The sequence below is a fragment of the Adiantum capillus-veneris genome, chromosome 29, assembly GCF_014529385.1.
Source record: "Adiantum capillus-veneris isolate H3 chromosome 29, ASM1452938v2, whole genome shotgun sequence".
In the NCBI taxonomy this organism is placed as follows: domain Eukaryota; kingdom Viridiplantae; phylum Streptophyta; class Polypodiopsida; order Polypodiales; family Pteridaceae; genus Adiantum; species Adiantum capillus-veneris.
In genome coordinates this window covers 16,115,172-16,129,698 of record NC_140959.1, presented here as the reverse complement: position 1 = coordinate 16,129,698, position 14,527 = coordinate 16,115,172, and positions in this window count along the sequence as shown.

Sequence of the window (14,527 nt, the reverse complement as noted above, 5' to 3'; positions counted from 1 at the left end):
AAACTTATGTAGGAGAACCCTTTCCAGAGGATACGTTTGAACCATTAGAGTGGACACACATTCTAGCAACCCTAGATGTTTGTGCAATTCCAGATGGTCCCACAACGAAATTTTGCGACAAGGACGGGTACGACGTGGTTCCGTATTTCATGTTGAGAACTGTACTCGAAAATGAAACTGGAAAAAAGGTTACACTGGAAACAGAAGATGAAGAGGAGGTGTTTCACGACATTCCCAATCATCCAGAGTGGGGAAATGAAGCAGACAACGAGTCAACGGACAATTCCAGCGGAAATGAAGAAACTATAACGGATGTCCGATTTTATGATTTTCCGAACCAAACTAAACAACGCCAGAAACACTATAGAGCAAAGAAAAAAACAAAAGGGGTTAGAACCAATCCGATGCCTAGAATAAGAGGAAAAAATCAATTCCTAATGCTAGTAAAGGCTGAAGATTGTGTTAAGGATAAGATTTCTGGAAGAATGAGAGGCAGTGATCAAAAGAGCTTACGAAAAGACAAAAGAGGCTCAAGAAATCAAGTTCAAAATAATGGAACGAAAACTGAAACAGAAAAATCAGAAAAGAACAAGCGCAACAGAGAACACACGGAGTCCAAGCTAGAACGTAGAAACAAATACAGAGAGCTCAAGAAAACTCTGAAAGAAGTTTGGACTACAGAAATTGAGAGTGGAGAGGACAAAAACGCCAAAATCAAGGAAAACATGGATGTTCCCTCTCACTATAGGAAATTCACAATAGAGGATAGGAAGGTGATATTAACCCCACCTATTCGAGAGAGGAAGGAGAACGAATCTTATGACGGACCGGAGGATGCAAAAAAAGTTGATTTAGCAGCTCCAGGTGAGACGCCTAGACCGGTGTACACAGCCACAGATTTGTCCCCAAGTGAGGAAGAGAGACTTTTGAGTCTTCTCAGAGAGTATAGGGATGTGTTTGCATGGTCTTATAAGGACTTAAAGGGAGTTGACCCATCGATATGCCAACACACAATCCCACTGAAACAAGACGCAAAGCCTAGCAGACAGAGACCATACACATATAATGATACGTTTGCTAAGCGAATCAAGGAAGAGATAGATAAGCTAATGGAAGCTGAATTCATATACGAGATTGAACACACTGATTGGGTATCTCCGATTGTGGTAGTACCTAAGAAGAACGGAAAACTCCGAGTGTGTGTCAACCTAAAGAAAGTGAATGCTGCAACAATCAGGGACAATTATCCCCTGCCGATAACTGATCATGTTCTAGAGCGTGTATCAGGGAAAACAGCATACTCCTTTCTTGATGGTTTTTCAGGATATAACCAGCTAGCCATAGCACTGGAAGATCAACATAAAACAGCTTTTGCAACGGAGTGGGGAATTTATGCTTATCGGGTTATGCCTTTTGGTCTAACCAATGCTCCCGCAACCTTCCAGAGGCTGATGACGCATGCTTTCAAAGAATACTTAAGGCTGTTTCTCGAAATATACATGGATGACTTATGTGTACATTCTCTACTGAGAATGAGCATCTAGAACACCTAAGAAAAGTATTTGAGAAATGTAGGACATATCGCATTTGTCTCAATCCTGAGAAATGTGTGTTTATGGTCCGACAGGGCAGAATTCTGGGACATATTGTCTCACAAAACGGAATATCCACGGATTTAGAGAAGATAAAAGTTATAGTGGATATGCCTAGACCAACCAATGCGAAACAAGTACAGAGCTTTATGGGACATTGCGGATATTATAGACGATTCATTTACATGTACGCTATAATAGGCCAACCACTTTACAGGCTAATAGTGAACTTTGAATGGACAGAGGATGTGAGGAATCATTCAAGAAATTGAAAGAGGCACTCATTACCGCTCCAGTCTTGAAATCACCAGATTGGGAGAAGATATTCCATGTGCACATAGATGCTTCGGCATATGCAATAGGATGCATTCTGGCTCAGCCAGAAGAAGGAAACATGGATTTTCCTATCTGTTACGCCAGTCGACAGCTCAACCATGCAGAGAAGAATTACACCACAACAGAGCGAGAGGGATTAGGAATGATATATGCTGTGAAGAAATTTCGGCATTATCTTCTAGCCAACAAGTTTGTGTTTTTTACGGATCACCAAGCCTTGCTCTACCTAGTGAATAAACCATGCAATACCGGGAGAATAGTGAGATGGTTCATTATCTTACTGGAATTCGACTTCACGGTAGTAGTAAAGAAAGGAAAAACACATCTTAGAGCTGATCATCTTTCGCGATTGACGAATGGAGAAGACCCTATAGGAGTAGATGACGACATGCCAGACGCGTACTTGTTCAACATAGAAATGATACCGAGGTGGTCTCAAAATGTCGCTGACCTATTAACCTATGGAGGAGAGTTCGATAGAAGAGAATACAACCTGAAACATATTGCTATTCAGCAATCCAAGAATCTTCAATTGATTGCAGGAAGGTTGTATCAATTGGGAAATGATCATGTTTTACGACTATGCATCAATCCTGAGGAATATAATATATATCTGTGCGAAGCACATGTTCAGGAATGTGCATTTCATTGTTCAAGAAGGAACACATATAGGAATTTGTTACAATTGGGAGTCTATTGGCCAGGAATGAAAGAAAGCGTACATGAATATGTCACTGTATGTATTGTATGTTCATCAAAACCGCCAGCGGAGTATTCGACATTATATCAGACAATGATCGCTCCAGAATGGAGTCAGTATATTGTTGAATATCTCACAAATAGAACTTTCCCAGAAGCAACGTCAAAAGCTCGTCAGAAATCTGTAGAGACAGAAGCTAGAGATTACGCTTTAATAGGAGATCAACTCTATAAGAGAGGTAAAGACAACCAGCTTAGGATTTGCGCATCAGAGTCTGAGTATGTGATAATCCTGGAGCAAGCTCATGGAGGAGTAGGTGGAGGCCATTTCTCAGGTGATAAGACAGCAAAACTTGTCTTAGCTGCAGGAATATGGTGGCCGACATTACATATGGACGCTGAGGAATACGTTAAACGGTGTGATGACTGTCAGCGGACCAAAGTACCACTTAAAAGAGATGATATGCCGCTTAGACCAATGATGGGGGCAAGAGCTTTTGCAAAATGGGGCATTGATTATGTCGGACCCATTTCACCTCCTGCATATAAGACTCATACACAATACATCATTGTGACTACAGACTATCTAACAAAGTGGGTCGAAGCAAAGGCAACTCAAAAAGCAGATGCCAGGACCACGGCACAATTTCTATATGAATACGTCTTTGTACGATATGGATTGCCAATAGAAATTGTGAGTGATCGAGGCACACATTTCATAAATGAAGTGATAGAGATCCTTCTAGATGAATTCATGGTAATCCATAGGAAATCAGCCCCGTATCATCCACAAGCAAACGGACAAGCTGAAGCAACAAACAAAACCATATGCACGGTCCTTACGAAGATTGTATCTGAGTCGAGAACTGACTGGGACCAGAAGTTGCATTCAACATTATGGGCATATAGGGTAGCATATAAAACATCATAGGAACGACCCCATATAACATGGTTTTTGGGCTAAATGCTATCTTACCAATAGAATTCTTGATTTCAACCTTAAGGGTGGCTAAGGATCTAGAGTGGACAGGGCACGAGCTCTCTGATAGAATAGATGACCTGGAAAAGCTAGATGAGCTTCGCCTAAAAGCAGTAGCTTCTATCTACGCTCAAAAAAGACGACAAAAGGAATTTTTTGATAAGCATGTGCGGACTAAAGAGTTTAAAGTTGGGGACTATGTCCTAGTTTACACTCTGAAACAGCATGCTAAGAAGCTTAAAAAGCGAGGGATGGGACCTCTGGTGATTAAAGATCTATCACCAAGTGGAGCCGTCAAGCTTGCTACATTAGACGGAGAAGAAATGCCCAATTGGATTAGTGGATGCAGAGTGAAAAAGTATCTGTTGCCGCTAACACAAGACATGCTTCTCAAAATACATCAAGAAAAGCTGCGTGTCCAGAAAAAGAAAAAGATTGAGGAGGAAGCGCAAGCCGAGGCGAAGGAAAGAATGGAGAAAAGAAGACTACTGCGTCAGAAACAGCGCAATGAAGGAGCAATACGAATAAACGCAGTCAGTATAACAGAAATGGATAATGACAAAGAAGAACCCATCATTGAATGCAAAGTAGGAACCAACCAAATCAAAACCAGAGCACTATTGGATTCAGGAGCTCAAGCTAACCTACTTTCACTCAGTTTGTATAGACAATTGACAAATGACACTAAACTACAAACTGCCAAGCACGAGTTAAAGAGTTACTCTGAGAATGCAATCAAAACTGTCGGATGCACAGTTTTACATATACAGATTAACCAATATGTGTATCCTCATATGTTTTACGTGGTTGAAGACCAAGCTACACAACATCCATTATTGCTAGGACAACCATGGCAGAAAAATTACAATGCAATGATTGACTGGAGTTCTAAATCAGTGCTTATCAAATACGAAGGTGAAAGTCAATCAGTTAAGTTCACCAAAGGAGCAGAGCCAACTCCAAAGGAAGAATCCACGGACAAGCGCAAACAACAAACAGAGGAAAAGAAGAAGCAATGGCAACCAAAAGTTTCTATACAACCGGAGTACTCTTCGACGAGGAATTCTCAACAGTGGATAAGGAAGACAAGCAATAATATAACAGCTCAAACTTGGGAAAAAACGGAGTCAACATTGGTATGGAGACCAAAAAAGGTGGTGCCAGAAAAAACAAACAGAGTCTTCAATACCAGACAACAGAGTGATCCCCGACAATCAAGGAAAGTGAAACAGATCTGGATTCCAAAGAAGTTCATGACAGCACAAAGCTACAGCCAGCAAATTTGGATCCCAAAGATTTATAAACAGGAACTCCCTTCAAGACAATCAACGGAAAATCCTAGGTATTTCAAGGCGAGGAAATCAACACACAGAACAAAGCAGGTTTGGGTCGCAAAGAGTTTGTGGCAAGCACAAGCAAAGCGGAAGCAGATTTGGATTGTGAAAAAAGACAACAAGGTAACGAAGAATCCATCTACTGATTCTACTACCGAAGTGCCAAGACCAACCCAAAACCCGACCACCGATCCTTCAATCAAACAAAGAGCAGCTTTATTGGAAAGACTGTTGTATCATCGCTCTACAATTGCATTGGGAACTGATGACCAAAACAACTACAATGCTTCACCCACAGACACTTCATAGTCGTCCGGGAGGACTCAGACTCGGAGGGGGGGAGGTATACTGGAGCTACAAAGCAGCCACAAGCGGAAAAAACAAAGAAAAACAAAAATTATATTACAAGGGCAGTGTCTTACATGATTTTGCAATTTTTTATGTTTGATTCCGGATATTGATAATATTTATGCCCTTATATACCTTGTTTTGCAACAAGAAGAGATCAAATGATGAATTTGGGTCTCTAGATGTGTAAATATCACTAAATAAGAGTGTTTTTGGAGCTACAAAGTGGAAAAAAGTGGTAATCCAAATCCAAAAATCACAAAGAAGTGTATATTCATATACACAGGGTTACCAGCTATTTATCGTGTATGTTTGTAATTTTTTGGCTTCAATTTGCTATTTTCCTTTATTTTTTATGATTTTCTTAATAAAAATAAAAGAAAAATAAAAAAAAGCAGGTGAAATGAGATCGGAAAAAAGAAAAGAATAGATGGTGATGGTCCTAATGACAAGGGCAACACATGGTAAAAATGGGATACAATTCTGAAAAAAGTTGCGGAAAGCCCGAAATGACAGAATTTTGGCAAAGTGGACAGATTTCCCAGAAATAGGTCAAACGGAGTCCAAATTGAGGAATTTCAAATCCTAAAGTGCATTTCACGACGAGATAGGAGCACATGTCAAATTTGGTAACAAGTGATCCGGGAAGCCCGGAGTTAAGTATTTTTCACTTCACTATCAAGCTCATTTCCACTATTACCTTCTTGGAGAGAGCAAAGAGCACACAGGAGCATCCGACCTTCTACCGCCTTCTACGACTGCTACGAGAGCTCAGAGGACACCAGACATGAGAGGTAGACTCGTTGCCATAAGCTTTTGATGCTTATCGTTAACTTTTGTCGCGAAAACTCACCAAAACCAAGAAACAAGAGCAGACGGGGAATGGGGAAGAACGCTAGGTAGGGGCACAACCGCCTAACCAAACCTTGCAAGAACTTAGAGGTGGGTTACCCTAACATAGAGGATGAGTTTCTAGCACTCAAAGCTCGAGAAAGAACGACTGGAAAAACCCTAGGTCAACAGAGCCTGCAAGAGGCAAACAGAAAAAAGTTGTCGGAACGACACAAAACTTCTCAGGAAGCTTAACAACATCGAGGGCAATGCAACCATGGAGTATCTCCAGGATTGGATCACCAAAAGTAGGTCGGAACAACCGATTCGGCTGTGGACACACAAAGCGTCATTTTGGCATAACGGCTAAAATTGACGACCAAATGACATGAAACTTCACGAGCAGTTTCAACTATACATGGATGACTTATGTTTGCAAGCAAAACCCAAAAGAAAGCTGATTCACTTACCGATGGTGAAAAAGACGCTTTCGAGCAACCAAATGGATAAAGATGGAGAACGGGGAGCCAAAGTCAAGTTCAACCGAATAGGTGGCTTCACAACATATCCAATGAGCTGGAAATGCAACTCTCAAGAAGAAAAGTTGAAGAAATTCAACTCCAAGGCAAAAAGACGACTTCGGAGACTGAAATGCCTATAAGGGGGCTTTTTAGCTAAACTGATGACTTTTTAAGTTGAAAACTAGTTAGCAGGGCTTAGGGCACTAGCGCAAAGCATTCTTTGCACAAAAAGACCGACATTTCAAGAAAAGACATCATACGCGTATGATGTCTCACAGCATGATTTTCACATCCATTTCAACATTTGAGTGCATAGCCTCATTCCACATGTTAATCACATCCTATGAACCAAGTATCATGAGAATTGGAGTTAGAAAACCCAAGGAAAACCAAAAAGACGCAAAGTAGGCCATAAAATTGATTTTTGGTCCTAATTTTGTCAAAATAACTCCAAACTCATTGAAACTTTGTAGGATTGTTGGTTAACACATCTACAAGCTATCTGGAACCAAAAAGCACCATTTTGACACAAAAGACATCATACGCGTATAATGTCTATTTGCACTTATAGAGCCAAAAATGCTCATTTGTCATCATACATCCATTATATATATCTAATACATGCTACATATGAAGTTTGGAACCATTTGGTCAAGTGGATCATCCCATTAGCCCAATTAAGAGAAAATCCTTCATACAAAGCCTATTTTTGTCCCAAATCCAACATATTCAAGTCCAAACCAAGATTTGAGTATAAACAGTCCTTCACTAGCACATGGAGAGTCCACAGAACCAATCCCATGAAAAATTGATGAAAAAGACATCATACGCGTATGATGTCTCCAGAGCCATTTTTAGCCCAAAATCTATCCAAACTTCATAAATCCACTGAATAAGCCTATCTAAAGCCAAAACCAAGCTTATAGAGAAAATTGGTCCAAAAATGCACCAAAAGACATCATACGCGTATGATGTCTCACTATGTGATTTTGGCATCTAAGGGCTTCAACCACCAAACAGAAGTGTTCTACATGCCATTTGAAGGTGATCCACCAAGTTTTACCCAATTTGGATCATAAAATCCAATTCCCTTTCAAAATTTTGCCAAGAGCCTGAACTGGACTGGACTGGCCAAAACTTGACCAAATGGTATCCAAACTCAAATCCAAGCATATGACACTCATGTATACACTATCAGCTACAAGCACAACCAATATGAAGTCATTCTGACACAAAAGACATCATACGCGTATGATGTCTCAAGCATGTTTTTGAGCCCAGTTTGCATATTTTTTCACCTACATTGCATCCTTAGGCCCTGAATAGCTCATGTTTCAATTTTCAAGTCATTTGAATAGTTAAAAGCTTCATTTCGGCTTTCAGTACTAAAAAGACGCTAACTTCTGTAATTGGAGTTACAGGATCCATGGATTCCGCTAAGTCATAGGCAACTAAGAGAAAAAGACCAACCATCAAGGAGGCTCTTGCAGAGGCAGAACCTTTTGATATTCCAACAGAAACCCTCAAGCCAACCAAGACTTGGGTGGAGGAAGCAGTACTAGAAAAAGAGGGAATAAAGATCTACCAGGGGACTTTCAGAGATCCTCAAGGGCAATCGGTCGATGTACCTATGATCCCACGAGAATTAGTGGATTATAGCAGATCAGAGAACATAAGCAGATACCTGGAAAAGGCTGACCTACACAGGTTCTTCACCTCGAGACCATCAGGTGTAGACACAAGAAGAGTGTATGAGTTGGCAACATCCATCCAGAAGGATGGGAAGGCCACGTTGACAGCCATGGATGGAGAAACAGTTGAAGTACAGATCACTCCACAGCTCATTGCAGATGCATTGAAGCTGCACAACAAAGGGAGTTCTGTCAGAGAAAGAAGGGAGGCCATAGAGGTCTATGGATCAAAGAAACAAAATACAACCTACGGAGATATGGCAGATCAACGAGCGACAACCCTTTGCCGATTATACAACCAGTTTTTCCATGTGTGCAGCAAAAGACCGCAGAAGTATACTACACCACCCCATGCCATTGCCACAACCATCACATGGGCACTGAAGAGCAACGTGTCAAAAGAGGTGAATTATGCTCAATACATCCACGAGCAAGTAATCGCCATGCACAACCAGAAACCAAAGTACATAGGAGGAGGAGAAATCCTAACAAGAATAGCTTATGAAGCTATTGGAGCTAGGGATCAAGGGCCACAGATTCCCTCCCAGAATGAGTGGCTTAGAGAAGCCGATGAGGAGGAAGAACAACAAGAAGTATCCAAGAGGGCGTCCACAAGAGCACGCCGAAAACTAGAAATAGTTTCAGAACCTGAAGAGGCTGTGGACGAGCCGCTCAAGAAGAAAGTGAAGAAGAAGGCCGATCCCAAGCAAACCAAAAGTCAAAAAGCCGCAAGAATGGAAAGGCTGGTAGAGCAGTTTAGAGCGGAAAGAGCTCTAAAGGGGGATTTTGAAGAAATGTGTGTGCCAGACCCCACTAAAGTCAGAACCAGCTCAGCCAGGCCACATGTTGATCAATATGATCAATATATTAGAGCTTATGAGGAGTCGGAGGCCATACTGGAGCAGCAACCTGTCGAGCCTTATACTGAAGAGGAAGTACAGCTTTTAAAAGCTGAGCTGCAAAAGGACGACAAGGGGAAGAAGAAAGTGGATGAGTCTACTGAACCTCAAGAGAAAGACGAGCAAGCAAACAAAGGGAAAGCCAAGATGACTGAGGAAAATCAGCCCTCTTTTACTGTTGTACCAAGCCCGAAGAAGATGGAAATTATTGTGGAGGAGACCACAATAGAAATAGAAACAGAAGTTATGGAAAAGCCGGAGGCCGGTACCAAGGAAAAGGAGATAGATCCAGTTCAGCAAAAGAAAGATGATTATGAGGATCTAGTAACGATCGGATACAGTGAAGAAGAGGCCCTGGAGGCAGTTTATGGGATATCCCTATGGAAACAAGATGATCGGAAAGGGACAAAGGAAAAGACAAAGGGTACAATGGAGAGTAAAGAGAAAATGGAGCCGAAGCCATTGGAGGTGGTGGCAGAAAGAGCTGTCAAGTTGACAGATGAAGATGAAAAAGACATGCACATGGTGCATGAACTACTCAGCAAGATTAAAGAAAGATCCAGAGCAAAGGAAGTAGCACTTGAGACAGCAAAACAAAAGGAAGCAGAGTTGCAGAAGAAGTTAGAGAATGCTATGACTGAATCTGAAAGTCATAAAGCATCACTCTACGACGCAGAAAACGAGAGGGACGGCTTGATACTCCAACTAGCCGAAGCTTCAAGAGAGGTAACAAGCTCACAAGAAGCAAAGGAGCGAATAGAAGATGAGCTGGAGGCAGCCAAGGATGAGCTCATTGAGCTAAGGGAAAGAGTCGAACTTCAAGAAAGGACAATCATGAGACTCAGGACCACCCCTAGAGCTAGCAGAGCAGGAACAGAACAAGAGGGAGCCCTCGTACCAGCTCTGGAAGAGCAGGTCAGAAGTTTGCAAAGAGAGCTGAGGTTAGAGCAAGTACAAAGATTGCACATGGCGGAGGGATCACTGGCTACAGAGGAGAGGCTCACATTAGAAAACCAAACACTAAGGACAGAAAATGAGGCCCTCCGCAAACAGCTCCAAGACCTCCAAGAGCAACAAAGAAGAGAGACAGAGCCACCACAAGAAGAAGCAGGGGGAGCAGCCATAGAGCTACCTGAAACTGGAGAGGCAACCACAATTGAAGATCCAGCCCCAGTTCAAGAAGTGGCCTCGACTTCAGGAATCTCTGAAGAAGAAGAACAAAGGCTCCAGGACCAAATAGAAAAGTCAACAGAGGAAAGTGCCAAGGCGGAAATGGAATGGGAAAGGAGACTCCTCATCTCCATTAGACTTCAAGGTTTAGACACAAGAGTGCTCCATGAAGAGTGGATGCAACCCAGCCTGCCTTTCCCTCTGATGAAATTTGAAGTGATAAAGACGAAAAAGAGAATAGAGGAGGAGCAGTATGTCGCTCTTTATGAAGGCGACATCACAAAGGATGAACAATCAAAGAAGATTGTAGATTCTCAACCTAGATGGAGGAAAGGTTGGCTGAACAAATACCCAGCCTACCTCATCTACTTGGTAGAGGCTCCAAAGGAGATTCGGGAGCATGCAACCTTCTGCCCGGTGCCGAGAGTCAGAAACTGGAAAGAGCATGGCAGGATTGCAGAAAAGAAGCCAAATTGGCTTAATTATCCCAGGATGCCAGGACCAAAGGAAGGAGAGAGAATAGGTAAAGCCTACATGGTGAAAACCCTAACGGGCACCATCAAACTCTTTACTGGCTCTCCAGACCTTTCGTGTCAGATGCTAAAGAAAATCTGCAGGACTCTCTTAGCATGCATTGAAGTGTTCGCGCCAGATAAAGCTACGACCTCGAGTCTACTATCGACGGACGACACAGTGACAGATATGATGTATGATCTTTCTTTGCAGCCATCACCAAAGGTGTTACATCTCTTATACCAAAGAATTATGTTTTTGCCTAGCTTCCACATGCAAACATTCGAAGAAGCTTTCTACACCGGCTTTTTCACTCACGAAAGCAAAATATTCGGCCCAACCTTGACCATCGGCAACCTACGCTACGAATCACATTTGCAGATGCTCAAGACGACAGGACTCTATTGATCAAGCCTCAAAGTCATGTCAGGGACGACATGAACGCGGAGGGGGGGAGTGTTGAGCCAGCAGAGGATCACAACCACATTTTTGCTCACACCCATCGTTTTGTAACCATTGATTGTAATAAATGTCTTTCCGACATTAATTTTGATTTGAGCCATTCATTAAGAAACGGGACTCAATTGAGTTTCCAGCTTGTAATTCCGACGCAATTTCACCTTCTGATGTAAATAATTAGAGATGTTCTCACCTCCAAGGCTGAGGTATATAAGCCAAAGTTTTGTAACCTAAAGGAGGATTCAATTATTAATCAAAGTGAGTTTTTGAGCGCCGTGACTGTGTCTGAGAGAGAGAGAGAGAGAGAGAGAGAGAGAGAGAGAGAGAGAGAGAGAGAGAGAGAGAGAGAGAGAGAGAGAGAGAGAGAGAGAGAGAGAGAGAATCTTATCTCCTTGCTACGCGAGCTACGGGGCTGCCATTGGAGAAGCGACACCGCCATTGTGTTAGCAACGGTGAGAGCTACGCACAGATACCAAGAGTGCGCGCTATCGGCTTCTACGTGTGGTAAGTTCCTACGAGCTTCGGTGTGAGTTTTCTTCCAACTCGTGTGTCGGAATAGAGTGTGCAGCATATCTATAGAACCACAACGAGTAGAGCTACACATTAGTACCATCGGGGTCAAGTTTCGGTCACCTGTATTTTTCGTCCTGTCTTCATACGCGTTTACCGCACGGAGTGGTTATAGGTTGATTTTGCAGTTCAAGTCTTTAGGGTGTTGTTCTTACCTAGTGTATAGACTTCCCCTTGAGTTTGAGATCGATTCGATGATTCTAGATCCTGTTTCGTATAGCATTCGTTCGTAGTACGGATTTCAGTCACTTGCGTATTTTAGAACTTAGATTTGATTTCCTTAGTAGTGATTGTCATTAGAAGGTCGAGTAGGTGATTTGACACCCACCTAGTTGTTTCCATGCGCCTGCGGGTCAAGCTCCGTCCTCGTCTGACAAATTCTGTTGTTGGTTGAGTTCTCGCTATTTAGCTTCCGCTAGCGGCGTAACCGCCTTAACAGATGGTCACGCATTTCACCTCCACTGGTTGTGGTGTGATCTTGGGCACTGTCATATGAATTTCTGTGTATTATTTTATCTAATTGCATTATTTTGTGTATCCACAAGGGTCCTTAGCACACTCCCTTGCTGATCCTTGTAGCGCCTACTAGTGAGGGGAGCCCTAACAGCATGGTTTCACATTGCTTGATGATCCGCATAGGCTCTACTGTGTGGGTTTTTGTCTATCGGGATCATGGCATAACCAGTCCCGCGTCGACGCCGGATGTTCTAGGACTGTGTCCGGCTAGGTTGGTATTAGAACAATGGAATATTTTTATGTCGGGCATGCAATACTTTTCTTCAACGAGATAGTGGCATAACTAGTCCCGTGTCGACGCGGGATAGTTTAGAGCAGTGTCTCAATGTATAGAGTTTGCATAAGTTTGTATGACCTTTAGTTATCAAACATGAATTTTTAAATGAAATATACAAATGTCTTTATTATTAGGTCTGTTTAATAGAAAGTTTATTAGTGTTATTTTTGAAGGTATTGTTTTTTTTTTAATGTAGCCCCTCCACTACAAGGGGAGGTTCAAGAAGACGCGGCAGGAGTGCATCAGTTTCAAAACCTGTTTGTAGTGATCAAGTTAGCTCGGTTGCCGAGACGGAGTTGCCAGATGAGAGCGATAGTCATGATATTGTTTTGGGTTCTTTACATGAAGTGGAACAAGAGATAGCTAATGTTGAAGTTGCTATGCAAATAGTGCCATTTAGAATGAGACCTGAAATACGTCCAAGTGTTGCAGATGAGGATGATAGCACATTGCACTTGGATCAAGGAGAGGACATTCTAAGTAAAACAAGAGTTTTTAGTTGCTTTGAATGTCCTCCCATACCTCTTTGCAGGCTTATACCTCATGCTAAAGCTCGTGGTTTAAGGCCAGATGTAAGTGGCTTGAGGTCTGCATTTTCCAGAGAAGGCTACATCAAAGAGAAGGGTGCATTTATAGTTTCATTGTCTACATGTCAAATGGAAGAAACTCTAGTCACAGGTATGCTTTCTTACTTTTTCCTTTCTTCATTTCTTTTGATGATCATAAGTAAACGTATGTCTTTCTTTTGTAAGATGCTATTATTGATGGTTGGGATCCAATATGGAAACAAGTCAATATAGAGTTTGAAGAAGAGGTAGCTGCACATCCACAATTTGAATCCCTTGCTCAAAAAATGTTCTATGTGTGGGAAGGGAATCATCGGACAGTTGCTTGGCGAGAAGCCATCAATGAAATGTACTCTACTAACAAAGAGAGGCATTGTAGAGTTTTATGTACAATAATTGATACTACAAAGGTGTCAGAGATTGCATTGTTGACTCGTCTTCAAAGAATGAACTTGTAAGTAAAATGCTAAATCAAGTGCATTGTTTGATGTATCTATATTATTTTGGCACTTCTTTAAAAACAAATTATTCATTTCTGTAGCATGAACACACATGCTTTGGTTACCTCTCACTTGAGAGATGAACTTGTCAATTGCTCAAATATTTGTGCGGCCGATCATGAAGATTATCTCCGTGCACTACCAGAGGCAGATCAGAAACTCATTGACACTCTCTGGAAAAGAGGAACAAAAGGGGAAGAGCCTTGGCATCCTCTTACACGGAGATATCTTTCTCATTTGTTATTTGATGTAAGTGTACTACATTCTTGAATTTAAGTATAATTGCTTTGTGATTTTAATGTTTTTATTGAATACTTATTGAAAGGTTCAAATGTCAAAGGAGCTCCAAAGTAAGATAGAGAGCAAGAAAGATACTCTATCACCACAAGATCTGAAGCAAGAAGAGAAACAAATAATCGGAGACTTGTACATCGAATATGGAGATCGTGTTGGAAAGGTATGGTTCTTTTGACTAGGTTGCAGTCTGTCTTTAAGTGCTTTCTTTAATAGAAGTTATGTGACAGATTTTGAATATTGTTGATCCTCGACATGGTAAAGAGTGGTTTGATAAAGTAATGAGTTTGAAATGGGGCCAAGAGAGTTGGGCGACATTAGAGAAGCTTAATTTAATTGCTCTTCACGATGCAAAAATGAAAAATCAGATCTTATGGTTATCATTGCTGGAGTCTAGCAAGATTACACGAGCGGCTTACGGATTGACTCGAG